Source organism: Myotis lucifugus, unplaced genomic scaffold (assembly GCF_000147115.1).
Source record: "Myotis lucifugus unplaced genomic scaffold, Myoluc2.0 scaffold_11, whole genome shotgun sequence".
Lineage (NCBI taxonomy): Eukaryota > Metazoa > Chordata > Mammalia > Chiroptera > Vespertilionidae > Myotis > Myotis lucifugus.
Genome location: NW_005871059.1, coordinates 2,905,771 through 2,917,841, shown reverse-complemented (window position 1 = coordinate 2,917,841; position 12,071 = coordinate 2,905,771). Strand labels below are relative to the sequence as shown.

At 40.5% G+C, this 12,071-nt stretch overlaps 1 protein-coding gene across 4 annotated transcripts in view; it reads left to right on the top strand.

Annotated features, from left to right (window-relative positions):
* The first annotated feature begins 452 nt into the window (after window positions 1-452).
* Window positions 453-12,071, top strand: part of HS3ST5 (heparan sulfate-glucosamine 3-sulfotransferase 5) — a 236,801-nt gene continuing 225,182 nt past the window's right edge. Inside the window, exons 1-3 of one of the 4 annotated variants that reach the window (XM_023750146.1) lie at window positions 453-1,283; window positions 4,430-4,537; window positions 5,965-6,044. The gene's annotated coding sequence lies outside the window, so the exon portion shown is untranslated. Of the gene's footprint in view, window positions 1,284-4,429; window positions 4,538-4,796; window positions 6,045-12,071 lie in introns of those variants that run through there. The other 3 variants (XM_014451810.2, XM_006084374.3, XM_023750144.1) reach the window with 3 other exon arrangements.

Below are 12,071 nucleotides of genomic sequence, written 5' to 3'. Positions count from 1 at the left end.
GCCCAAGGGATGCTCTCTTTAAAATTCGGTTGAGCACTTTCTCCCCCCCTCCCGCCTTCCACCCGGCTGACCGAGCCCTGACCATGCCACGACACTGCCATTAGCGGCGGGGCGCGCGGGCCCCCCGGCCTCGGAACTCTCCCGCGGGTACGCAGAGCCCGCACTCCCTGCTCTCATCAACGCCTGCTCGTTCTCAACCGCTCCAGGCCGGGGCAGCCGAAAACTACTTGGCCCAACTTCCGCAGGGACCACCGGAGCTGCCGGAGAGCCCGGCGCCCACCTGCCCGCGCCCTGGGGTCCCGCGGCGCCTTCGTCGCCACCGCCTGAGACGACGGTCAGCCCTGCGAGCCGCCCGCTCCGCGCCACGGAGGGGCTCTCACACGGTGGTGGGCTGAAAGCTGGTAGATTTGGGGGGAAATAAGACGGGGAGGGGCGGGGGGGGATCGACCAGGAGAGACACCCATGCGATGCCAGCCCAAGTACTTTGGTGAGGCTCGGCACTGCCGGGCACTGCCTGGAAAGACTTTTACTGCCTGGAAAGACTTTTGAGACATTCGCCGGGTCTCTGCGTTAAACTAGTGCGGGATGGGAAACGACGGGGCGCCTCCTGGGGTGAATTCAGAGTCATCGGTGTCCGTCAGTTCGTGTCTCGTCCAGAGGCGGGTGCAGCGCTCTGTGCTCTTTGAGAGGCGACACGCGTTGCATGGCACTCGCCAGAGTTTGGGGGCTCGCGCTTGGCCACTTCCCCGGGTGGCTGGAGGGCTGTCGCCTGCAATGCGAGGCGGCTTTGGGGGAGGTGGGTGTCTGCGAGGTCCGAGGCAGAGGTCAGGCAGAGGCTCAGTGAACGTGAAAGATGGGGTGTATTCTCCCCATCTGGCCTCCACCCCTCCAAGCCCCAGTCCCCGCCCCCTAGTTCACGCAACCCGTCCCACCCATCACACACACACACACACACACACACACACACACACACACACACTCCGGAGTTGGATGCCATCGAGGGGTGGTCACATTGTTATTACTCAGAGGTGCACGAGGTCGCTTTGGCTTCTGACTGGCGCTCTCAGAGTCCTGCTCCTGGAACTTGGGCGACAGCCTTGGTTTGGGGAAGCGAGGAAGGAGCGCCCAGCCTCCTGTGGATGCCTCTACCTGGCCGTTCCTGGCGCGCAGCGAGCTACCCTCAGCCAGAACTCCAGTCGCTTCAACCTGGGGGGCTCTGCTCTCCGGCACCGACCCAAGGGAGCGGTTGCTGAGATCCCTGCTCTCTCCCCGGTCCTAGCCCGGTAGGTCGGTCCTCTTCCCAACTTCCCTCCCTCTCCGCAGCACCAGCTTCTTATGGAAAACGGTGATCCCTTGGGGGAAGTTTAATATTTGCAAAGTGCTTCATATCATATTACTTCGTGGATGCCTTTAATTGCACTGTAACTCTTCTCTGGTGTACGTAAACTTAGTCGGATAAATAGCATGCAGGGTCGGGCTGGTGTGGGAGTGAGAGCGGGTGGGCGTCCTCTCTGGAAGGGTTGCTCCGTTCTAAACTGCCTTGCTGGAAGTGATGTAAAGCTGGTGCTTCTGAGAGCTTTTGCTCAGTAGTCTTGACATATTCCAGGGCTTTAGACAAATGTTTCCCCATTACAGTTTATTTCAAATATATTCAACTCCCATGCCAAGAAAAAAGTTGAGAAGATAAGGCGATTACAAATTTGGATAGCAAAACTATTTTTAAAATGTTTTTCATTGGTATCAATTATGTGGGATGTAGCAGATTTTTTTTTAAGTTATCCTGGTGGTTTTCCCTAGTGAAGCTCTTAAACGGAGACAGGAAAACAATACTACATACCTTCCTCCCTGTATGTGTGTGCAAATGGTCCTTGCTTACAGGGACTGAGTGAGCAGCAAGGTAGGCTTCTTTAGGAATGGGAAGTGGCTCGCTCGCTCACCAGTGACTTGAAGGAGACACACAAGGATGTTACAAGCAACATAATGATGGGAAGGAAACTGTTGCTTGCATTTAACTGCCTCCCAGTGCAGGGAATTTTAACAGTGAAGAAAGGAAAACTGCTCTGGCCCCTTTCAAATTACTCTCCACTGTTTTTAAATAGTCTTTTCTCCATTGATAAAAATCTATAGACACATTAACCATGTAAACTGATATATTCAAATAGATGCACAAAGTAGGTTATCTGGGAAATTATAAGCATAGTATTCAGTGGAGTTTCACAGAAGTTCTAGGATCGTGGTTGCCAGGTTAAACCAGACCTCCTGTTTAGATGTCAGCGTTGGAAGTTGCTTCCTTTGAGATCTTTGTGAGAAGGTGCTGCCTACAGTGTGCTGATTATGCTTGCATCATTGTCCTTGCCATTTTGCAGGCATACACAGATGTTTTTGAATGAATAACCTTCTTACTCACTGAATTTTCCCTCATTCAAAAAGTATTTATTGAACACATGAGCACACACAATATGCAAAGCTGAGCTGGGTGTTATTTTAAACAAGAAAGGATTTTCAGTAGCAGCAAGATGCTTACTCCCACACTGTGTAAAAAAAGGCCTGCAGAGCAGTGGCTTACTCAGGGAAGCAGCATCTTGCCCAAAGTAGGTGGCCAACAAAGAGTCCTTGATTCAAAAATCATACAGATGTCAATCCGCCAACTTTCTTTCCCCCATAAATCCCACCAATATTCTTAACTCACCACATCATTTAGATATGACTCAACTTCAGAGAACTGATATTGACTTTAATCTTCTTGCTCTTCGTCTGAATACTCTGGAGAAATATAACTATCTGTGCATTGCTCTAGCTCTCTGTGTCTGACTTCTATGGAACAGTGCCCGATCTGTATATGTCAGTAGTATTCACTTATGAGTAAATGCAAATATTCCTGTTACATTAAAAAAGCAAACTCAAATTCACAGGAAACAACAAACATTTTGCTCCTTTTCTTATCTCTTTATAATCTTGGAAACTTAAAAGTGCAATTCTACTATGTAAATCATCAAAATGGTTATTTAGGATTTTCTAGACAAATGGAAATATCTTATGGAAATTTTAGTTGAGGTGAATTTTCCTTGACTCTTTTGATATGTCTGGCCAGATGGTCTTTCATTTTAGAGACTTTTATTCATGAATGAAATAACTTTTAAGGTAACTTCCCAGTTAAGGGAGCTGGCGGAAGAGGAATGCTTCCTAAAAAATGATGCTGAAAACTCCAGGAATAGAGTACGAGCAGTAATGCTAGGTTTGTGCGATTGAAATGAAATGAATACTTATCTATTTTGTTGGTCTTTATATGCATATGTGTTTGAATTTTTAAACACTTTTTTCAAATATTTTCATATTCTGACATTATTGCAATTGCATGAGGAGTTATAGTTTAGTAATGGAATTATAGTTTGTTTTGCTTTAAGAAAAGGTAAAAGTTTGAAAAGAGAATAACTCAAGTTAAGGGAATAATTATTCAAATCACAGATTTATCTTCATCTAAGTCCTGTCTTTGAAGGGAGATCTCAAAACCAAAATAACTAGTTAAACTTTCATTATGACCTAAATCATCACTATTTAGAGAAACCCTACATTTTATTTTTTTTCTGTGGATTTAATATGAGTTTTTAAAACCAGCAAAAGTTTTTTTTTCCTAGAATCCAATTTAATTATTGAAAAATTTTGCTCACTGTAGATCAGTTTTTGTTCCTGAGTCATGATGTTATCCTTACCTTTACAGCAAAAGTACAATTAAATGATGATATTATTAAGTACACATAAGCATCACTAATCTACTCAAAAACATTTCAGAGCAGCTAACACTTATCAAAAGTAGAAGCAAAAGATACCTGAAGATCCACATAATGTTTAGGCAGGATAAATGAACATCTCTGAATCTAATATGCAAGTTCCATTATTCATGTCTTGTGTAATTAATATGTGGTACAATAGATTATTTTCTATCTTCTTGAAAACTTCTATGAAAGAAAGCTGTTAGTATTAAGAAACGGTTGACTAGTTGGTTTGACTTTAGACCACTTTACCTAGATTTTGCATGGGAGTCAGATATGTTGTGTATGTATATGCATATGCTTATACATATAGAAGATAATGTGTATGTATTTATTTATGTTTATATATCTATATCTATATTTGTCTGATAACTTTGACGAATAGGAAGAGAGTCTCTTTTATGGCCTATGTGATTTGTGAAGTCAGTGTCATCTAATAATAGTACTTACAAATGCTCAACTAGTTTGATATTAAAAATTGAGACTATACTAAACTTTTTTGAACAACTTATCTAAGAAACCCATATGATAACCTTTAATGTGTGCCTGATACTGTCTAAAGAATTCTGCTAATATTAACTAGTTTAATTCTGGTAGCCACCGTGCTAGCCCCACTTCATGAGAGGAAGTAAGTAGGTATTATTATTATCCCTGTTTAGATGAGGAAAGGGAGCCTAAATAACTGGCTCGTCTCCACAGCTAATAAACAACAGAGCTGCCATCAGAGCCCAGACAGCCCACCAGGCTATGCCACTGCTCTTCAACAGGTACTTTTAAAGTTTACTTAAATAAGGGTCCAAGTGGGGAGCGAGTTAAGTAGTAAAGCAAATGCATTCTAGTTACTGAGATTTATGATGGCTTTCAGAGTGAATTCTTTTTTTTTTAACATATTTTTTACTGATTTCTGAGAGGAAGAGAGAAGGATAGAAACATCATCAATGATGAGAGAGAATCATGGATCAGCTGCCTCCTGCATGCCCCACAGTGGGGATGGAGCCCGCAACATGAGCATGTTCCCTGACCAGGAATCGAACACGTAACCTCCCAGTTCAACCACTGAGCCATGCCAGCCGGGCACTCAGAATGAATTCTTAGGGAATTCCTAAGGAAGGCGATCGTCACGAAGCCCGACATAACCTGAACTAGAGCGGTACTAGAACAGCGCTGTAACTTAATGTAGTTTTTAATGGACTCGATAATTTTCTGAGATTCAGCTACTTTTAAATTAGGTAACTTAAGAACTAATGCCATATTTAAGTAGTTTTAATAGCTCAGAGATTCTGGTACTGGGTGTTTTATGCTTCCCATAATATCCTTATAAGGTGAACTTCTTGCACAGAAGTCAATGTTACATGTTATGCTACGGTACTTGTCAAAAGGACCAGCAAAGTTGCATATGAAGGTGTGAAATGAGACTGGTTCTGCTCTGACCCACGTGGCATACAGCAGGCATCCAATTAATGTTTACTGCATGCCCCGAAGGGAAGTATTCTAGAAGTTGCTACTCCAGAGGTCAAGAAACTTTAAATGTATTTATAATTGCATAGTTTTAAGATTGTGATTTAATATTGAATAGAATTTTTCCCTTTTCATGAGGGTCTTAGGACATTACTATCTATGAAACCCTGTGGAATAATAATAATCTGCATGAGAGTGAAGGACCTGAGGTAGAAAAATGATGAAATAATCAACTGATTAAAATGTTTAAGTTTAGAAGTCGGCAAAAGGAAAACTGTAATTGTACGTTTTATTTTTAAATGGCACATAAGATATAATTAACACTAAATAACAGAATCCTTACACTGCCAATTAAGTAGCATAACTGTGCTGTCATAAATATTAACAATCTACTCTTTGAGTATAGTTTGGGGAACTTTTTTTGAACATAGGAAAATGCCACTGTAATGCTCTTTGCCATAGCTAATTCAAGTCAATGAAAAAAATCACAGTAATTCTTAATGTGCCTCACCATAAATAAGATCTAGCTACCTTCTATCTATGAGAATTGGTTGTACTCCATTATAAAGTATATGTTCTGTGGATTCTCTGACTGTTAAGGGAAAGATATGAAGAGAAGAAATACATGTTACAGACGTAAGCTTGATTCAAGTGTTACTTGATTTAAAGGCCTGTGTCAAGCACAGAAGTTGAGAGGAGACTTTTGCGACAGCCACTTCACAATTTTTTCTTGCAGGGCCCAGCTGAACATGCTCACACAAGTCTTTGGAAGATGTATCATCTTATACAAATATGACTAATGGGGAAGAACAAAAGGTTTGCTAAAAGCATTGAAACATTTATATTTATCTATATAACTAATATGAGTTGGTTGAAGTATTAGGATACATAAAAATTTCTTTCTCATATACTAGTATATATATATATATATATATATCTTTGGGACTTTTTTAGATAGAGATGGGGAAGGGAGGGGGGGGAGAGAGAGAGAGAGCGAGAGAGAGCGCATTGATGAGAGAGAAACACTGATTGGCTGCCTCCTGCACTCCCCCTACTGGGGAGTGAGTCCATAAGCTGGACATGTGCCCTGACCAGGAATCAATTTGGTGACCTCTTGGTACATGGGACAATGCTCAATCCACTGAGTCACACCAGTTGGGCTCTTTTATATTTTTATACCATAGAATGCATGGCTTCAAGAAACAATCTATTTCCTAACTCTGGTTATTAAACTTGAGTAACTTGATTTAAAAGGTTAAATTTAACTTTATTCTTAGTTTTTTGGTTTTTTTGGGGGGATAACATTTAATTCTGGTAGCCACCCAGCTATCTTCACTTTGCAGACTTGGAAAGCTTAGAAACTAATGTTCCTCTATGTTAGTTTGTCCTGTCGCCTTTATTTCCTGGTACTTTGGCATGTGGTATCATGGGGCAGACACAGAGCTTCTTCCTGTGGACATCTCAGTCTGGACAGCCGAGAGCTGAGGGATTCCGCAGGGGGGATGTCAGGAGGAGGTGGAGGCAGAAAACAGGACAGATGAGGGTGTATGAGGAGATGGTGGGCCAGCACATGGATTGCTAGCTAGTAGGAATACTTAGTTTCATTCCAGTATTTTTATTTCATATTTATTTTAGTCCTCTGTTCCCAAAGTTTGACTACATGTGCAGTGACCACTTAATCCTGAAAACTGACTCTTTAAAGTCAAGAACATTATTCCCATTGTCCTGGTAGCAGTACCTGGCATATCATAAAATGATAAATATTAGCTATAATTATGATTGCCTGATTTTCTACAGATGGAATTATTTTTTCTTAATCAGGTATTTATCTTATTCTCATACTTGGTCCACTGACTAGACAATTTTTACTTAACAGCATTTAGTTTAGGAGTTTCTGAATTCCATAAACACTGGCATCCTTTTAATAAGGAACTCTCAACTCTGTACTTACCAAAATAAGATCAAGGGCTTGAGCATTTTTATACATTATTACTTTTCTAATGTTACCTCTTTTCAAATAGTTTATGTTATTTTGCTATTCTGTGTTGGCAACATCATCTGTCCATACACCCAAGAAAAGTGAGCAACCAAGAATATGTCGTTACAAGGATCATAGTAGGGACACAGGTACCTACGGGTCATCTTGTATTTCTCCTGCTCCTCTAGTCTGTCACCAAGACACGAAAACCCTGCCTCCTAACACCTCCCTTGCCACCAACCCCATTGCTACTGCTTAAGCTCAGGTCGTCAGAACTCACCCGATGGCACTAGCCTCCTTCTTAGCTTCAGGTCTCCAATGTCTTCAGTGCTTCTGAAACTCTTCCCAAACGCCAACCTCCTCATGTAATGTCCCTGCTTAATAACCTGTGGCATCCTTTGCCTTCCAGGTAAAGTTCAAACCACCTCAACCTTCAAAGCCATTATTGTTCCAATGGCCCAGCCTGGGACTCATCTCCTGTCACTCCAACACAAAGTGCATGCATTTGGTAGATGCCAAGCAAGGAACAGAGCATGCTATTTCGTACTTCCATGCCTCTGCACATGCTGGCCCTCTGCCGAAAGTGCTCTCTACTTGTCTAACTTCTCTTCCTCGTCACTTCTCTCTGTTTTCTTACCCCTTCCCTTTGTAGCCCACCAACCACGACCCAGACCACAGTCAATATCCTCATTGTTTAGCATAGTGTCTGGAATATAGGAAGTACTAAATACAGTTCTATTGGAGAAGTAAATAATCATCTTATTCTCCCTTCTGCCTCGCTAATGTTTATCTGCCTTTTTCTTGCTGACTTATTTATTTCAGTAAACACTATTGAGCAACTGCTGTGTATCAGGAAGTGTGTTGAGGATATAAATGACTTTGTCCTTGCCCTCAAGAAACTTACAAGCTCGAGAGCAAAGCCAGCTGGTAAAGGAACAGGTAGTGTTCAGCGTACTAGATGATGGAGAGAAGCTGGTGTGGGCACAGAGCATGAGGGAGAAGACCTAGTTCTGCCAGTGATCGGGGAGAACTTGCTTCCCACCCTTCATTCCCCATCTCCCCTCTTCTCCAGTCTTCTAAGTGTCCATTGTAAGCATCCATCTAGGAAGATTTTAATTTTTAAGAGTAGATTCAAGTCTCCATTTCTCTAATAATGGTCTGTAGAGAACTAGGTAGTTGTTTTTTTTCTACCTGCAAGACTAAGAAAGCGTCAGAAAGTTCCATAAAAGTCCATGTGCTCATTTTGAGTTTTCCTTCTATTCAAATTATTTTAAATATATCTAATAATCATATTACCTATTTAAGTTGACTTCTCCCCTATAAAGCAGGAAACATATCTAACCAATTATGAGTATCTGCTTATAGTGATATAAAAATCAGTTTTTCTCTTTTAAGATTTGAAGTAAAAATGAAACGAAATTATTTCACCATCACCACATTGGAAAACTCAAGAAATGGAAATGGCCTGTTAATTAATATATTTAAAAGCCAGCATTTTTAAAATATGTGTTGTCATTCCCTGGTGAATGACCCTACATACAAAAAAATAAAAATTATTTTCAAAAATGAAAATATATTATTACTTAAAAACAATATACAAAATATAGTGCACTATTTCTAAAAACATTAATACATTTAATATAGTATTTAAACAATAACCATACTTTTGGCCCTGCTGTTAAACTCTTGCCACCAAGTAATACCAGCTTCAACCAGCTGGAGTGGACAGCAAGAAACCATATCATGACAGTGTTCAAAATCTTACTCATACATTCAGCAGTTATTCATTGAACACCTACTATATTCCAGGAAAATGATCAGCTGATTGAAAAGCCTGAGTTCTGCATAAAATGGGCGATTTAGGGATGCACTGACATTGTGGTTGTTAGAACCCATAAAAGTAAAAAACTTTCACAACTATCCATGTGTATATTCTTGGGTTTTCCCTTTGAATAAAACCTACTTTTTAAAGAGCTCAATGGCTATTCATTGGGTTCTTTCTTTGCCTGAGTTGCTCATCACTTGGAATTTTTATTTATTTACTTTTTAGAACTATCTGGAATAACCCCCATTTTCTCAGTAAAGGAGATCAGAATTTATATCATGGAAAAGGGAGAATGTATACCATTCCCACTGGACTATGCATCCCTTCCCCAGTGGAGGCATACTGGGAAAAGGATGTGTTGACGTATTTTGCTGACTATATTTGAAAAATACATTTAGGTAGGTGTTTTTAAAATTATTTTCCATCTGGAAAGCTTTTTTTCCCCTTCACCTGGGATGAACACCAAAATTATTAATTCTATTTAAATGTGCTGTATTCAGAAGAGTAGCTGCCAAACTTGTTGGGGCCTATAACAAGATAATTAATTATCTAGCAACGCGAGGACTATTGGAGTGTTGGATATAAACCAGATGGTGGGAGAAGAAGGATGAGGCAGTCAGGATGCTGTGAGCGGTGTGATAAGTCTTTTTGGCCTGTGTGGGGTAAAGCCACGTGTGTGCCAAGCCTCCCTCATCCTCCCTGCTGTGCTTATTTTTTCCCCATTGATCCTTCCACCACCCCATCACTTCACCCCTGGAGACTCCAGTGCCCCCCCCCTGCCGCCACTTTCATTTTAAATGTCAGGGGAGGTGAGGGCAAAGGTCTGCTCCCCTTGGACCCTGGATTCTGCCAGCATCTGTGGCACCCCAGCACCTATCCCGCCCCATGGAGCAGATCAGCCCGCCATCATTACCCTTGCCCTGACATTGCTTTTAGTCACGCAGCTGTAGAGCTATTAAGGAGTTGGAGGTTCATTTCAGAGTCCGTTAAGATAAATTAATATTAGAAGCAAACATCATGATTTTTTAAATTTACACATTTCAAAGACCTAAACTGAATGCTAAACATTTTCTTAGAAAAAAACCTGGTTAGGATATCAGTGAAAAATGCATACAAGAAACAGTTACTTAACCCCCTCCCCATTTGTCAAAGTGATGTTCCGTGTCTAATCCAGTTTGTGAGCAATTAGAAGGTGCATTTAGACTGAACTCAGTATTTGATGGTAGAGATTGTAGTGACTTCACCATGATGCTTTTCCTGCAGATTACCATCACGATGCACTGACTGTGAGAGTCACCGTCCTGGCTGGTATTACAAAAGGGGGTGACATTTAGATTACAGATATATTTTACAAACTATCTAACTGCAAACTTTTAGCACTCAGGCACTAAAGAAATACAGAATAACCCAGGTAAGACATCTTCACAATGAAGTCACTCATTCATCATTTAAAAAAAGAAAAGAAAAAAGAATGAGCTTCTGATGGGGAAGTAAGCGGTCACCTTGCCTATCCCACCCTCTCAATATCAGGCCCATCTTTTATTATTTAAAGTAGAGCTCCCTAAAATAGATTACACTGACAAGTAGTAATTACTGACAGCTGCATTTAATTAGCAAAGCAGATTCCTGCTCATGACAATAAAGTATTATTACATGTTTAGCATTAGCACTGGCAGTAAAGGAGGTGACTTTGCTAACACAGAACTAGCAGACCTGTTTCCTTTATTTAAAAATGCACGCAGTTTGGCTGGAACTGAGCTGGTGCTACGTGGGAGTGTCTGTGGTTACAAAAAGAAAGAAAACAGTAGCTATAAAAGTGTTTTGTGTTTTTTTAAAAAAAGAAACAGGCATATTGTACAAGAAAAAAAGATATTGTACAAGAAAAAAAGAAGTAGACCAGTGCCAACCATTGGCTCCCAGTCTTGAATTGTGTGTCCTTGTTTTTGTGTCAGAGGTGTTTGGATGCCAGAGATAGAAACACAATTAATCCATGTAAATTAGTAATTTATCATTATATTAAGACATTATTTATCATTATATTAAGACATAATTTCCTTCCTTCCTTCCTTCCTTCCTTCCTTCCTTCCTTCCTTCCTTCCATCCTTCCTTCCCTTATCCTATAAACAACTCTGAGTTATAAAGTACTTCAAAAGTATATGCAATCAAACTTAGGACTTTATACACACTCTGAATTTTAAAGTTGATTGTAATTTCCATCCATTCTTTCTTGCAATAGGCTTATTCTATCTCCTACTGCCCCTGGTGTTCTGTTTCCACTGTCCTATCTTGTTCTCATCTGGCAATTTGTACTGAGCATGAACTTAACAATGGTGGGATTACAAACATCACAATAGGTGGTCAATATTTTGAGCAATACCACCTTTCCAGCACCATCACGCCACAGTGCACAAATACCTGCTGTTAACACTAAGAAGGACTGTGAAGATAGCTAAAACTAGCAATCCTTGACTTAAATGACATGTGCTATTTTCATTTTCAAATATATCACTTGAGGTATATAAACAGATCCACTTATTGTGGCGTTATCAGTAGAACCAGTCCTAGAACTGAATATATTTTCTCACACTTGTGGAATGCAATTCTAAAATATTTACTGAAGGTCTAAACTCTGGAGCAAATATATGATGTTGCATGTCTGGAAGAGGTTTTTACTGGGATACCCTAGTGTATTTTCACAGTGCAGCTTTAAGTTATCTGGATGGCATTTATTTTTCAAGTAGTAAAAATAGACTCAGCATAATATATTGCCATCTTGTAACTTACCATTATAAATACTATATTTATAAAAATCAACATATGTATCCATGGCAATAGGAGGCAAGATGAATATGAATAAAGAAATCCTAAATTGATCCTCAAACTAATTTCCATCATGAAACTGTTCAGCAGACTTGCTAAGCACCTTCTGTTGTTTTGTTTTTTGTTTTACTGTCTCTCCCACTCACCCTCTAGTGGACATAAGCTAAAGAACAAGGGGGATGCCCAAGACAGCCTGCAGCGAGGTAAACAATGGAAAGTC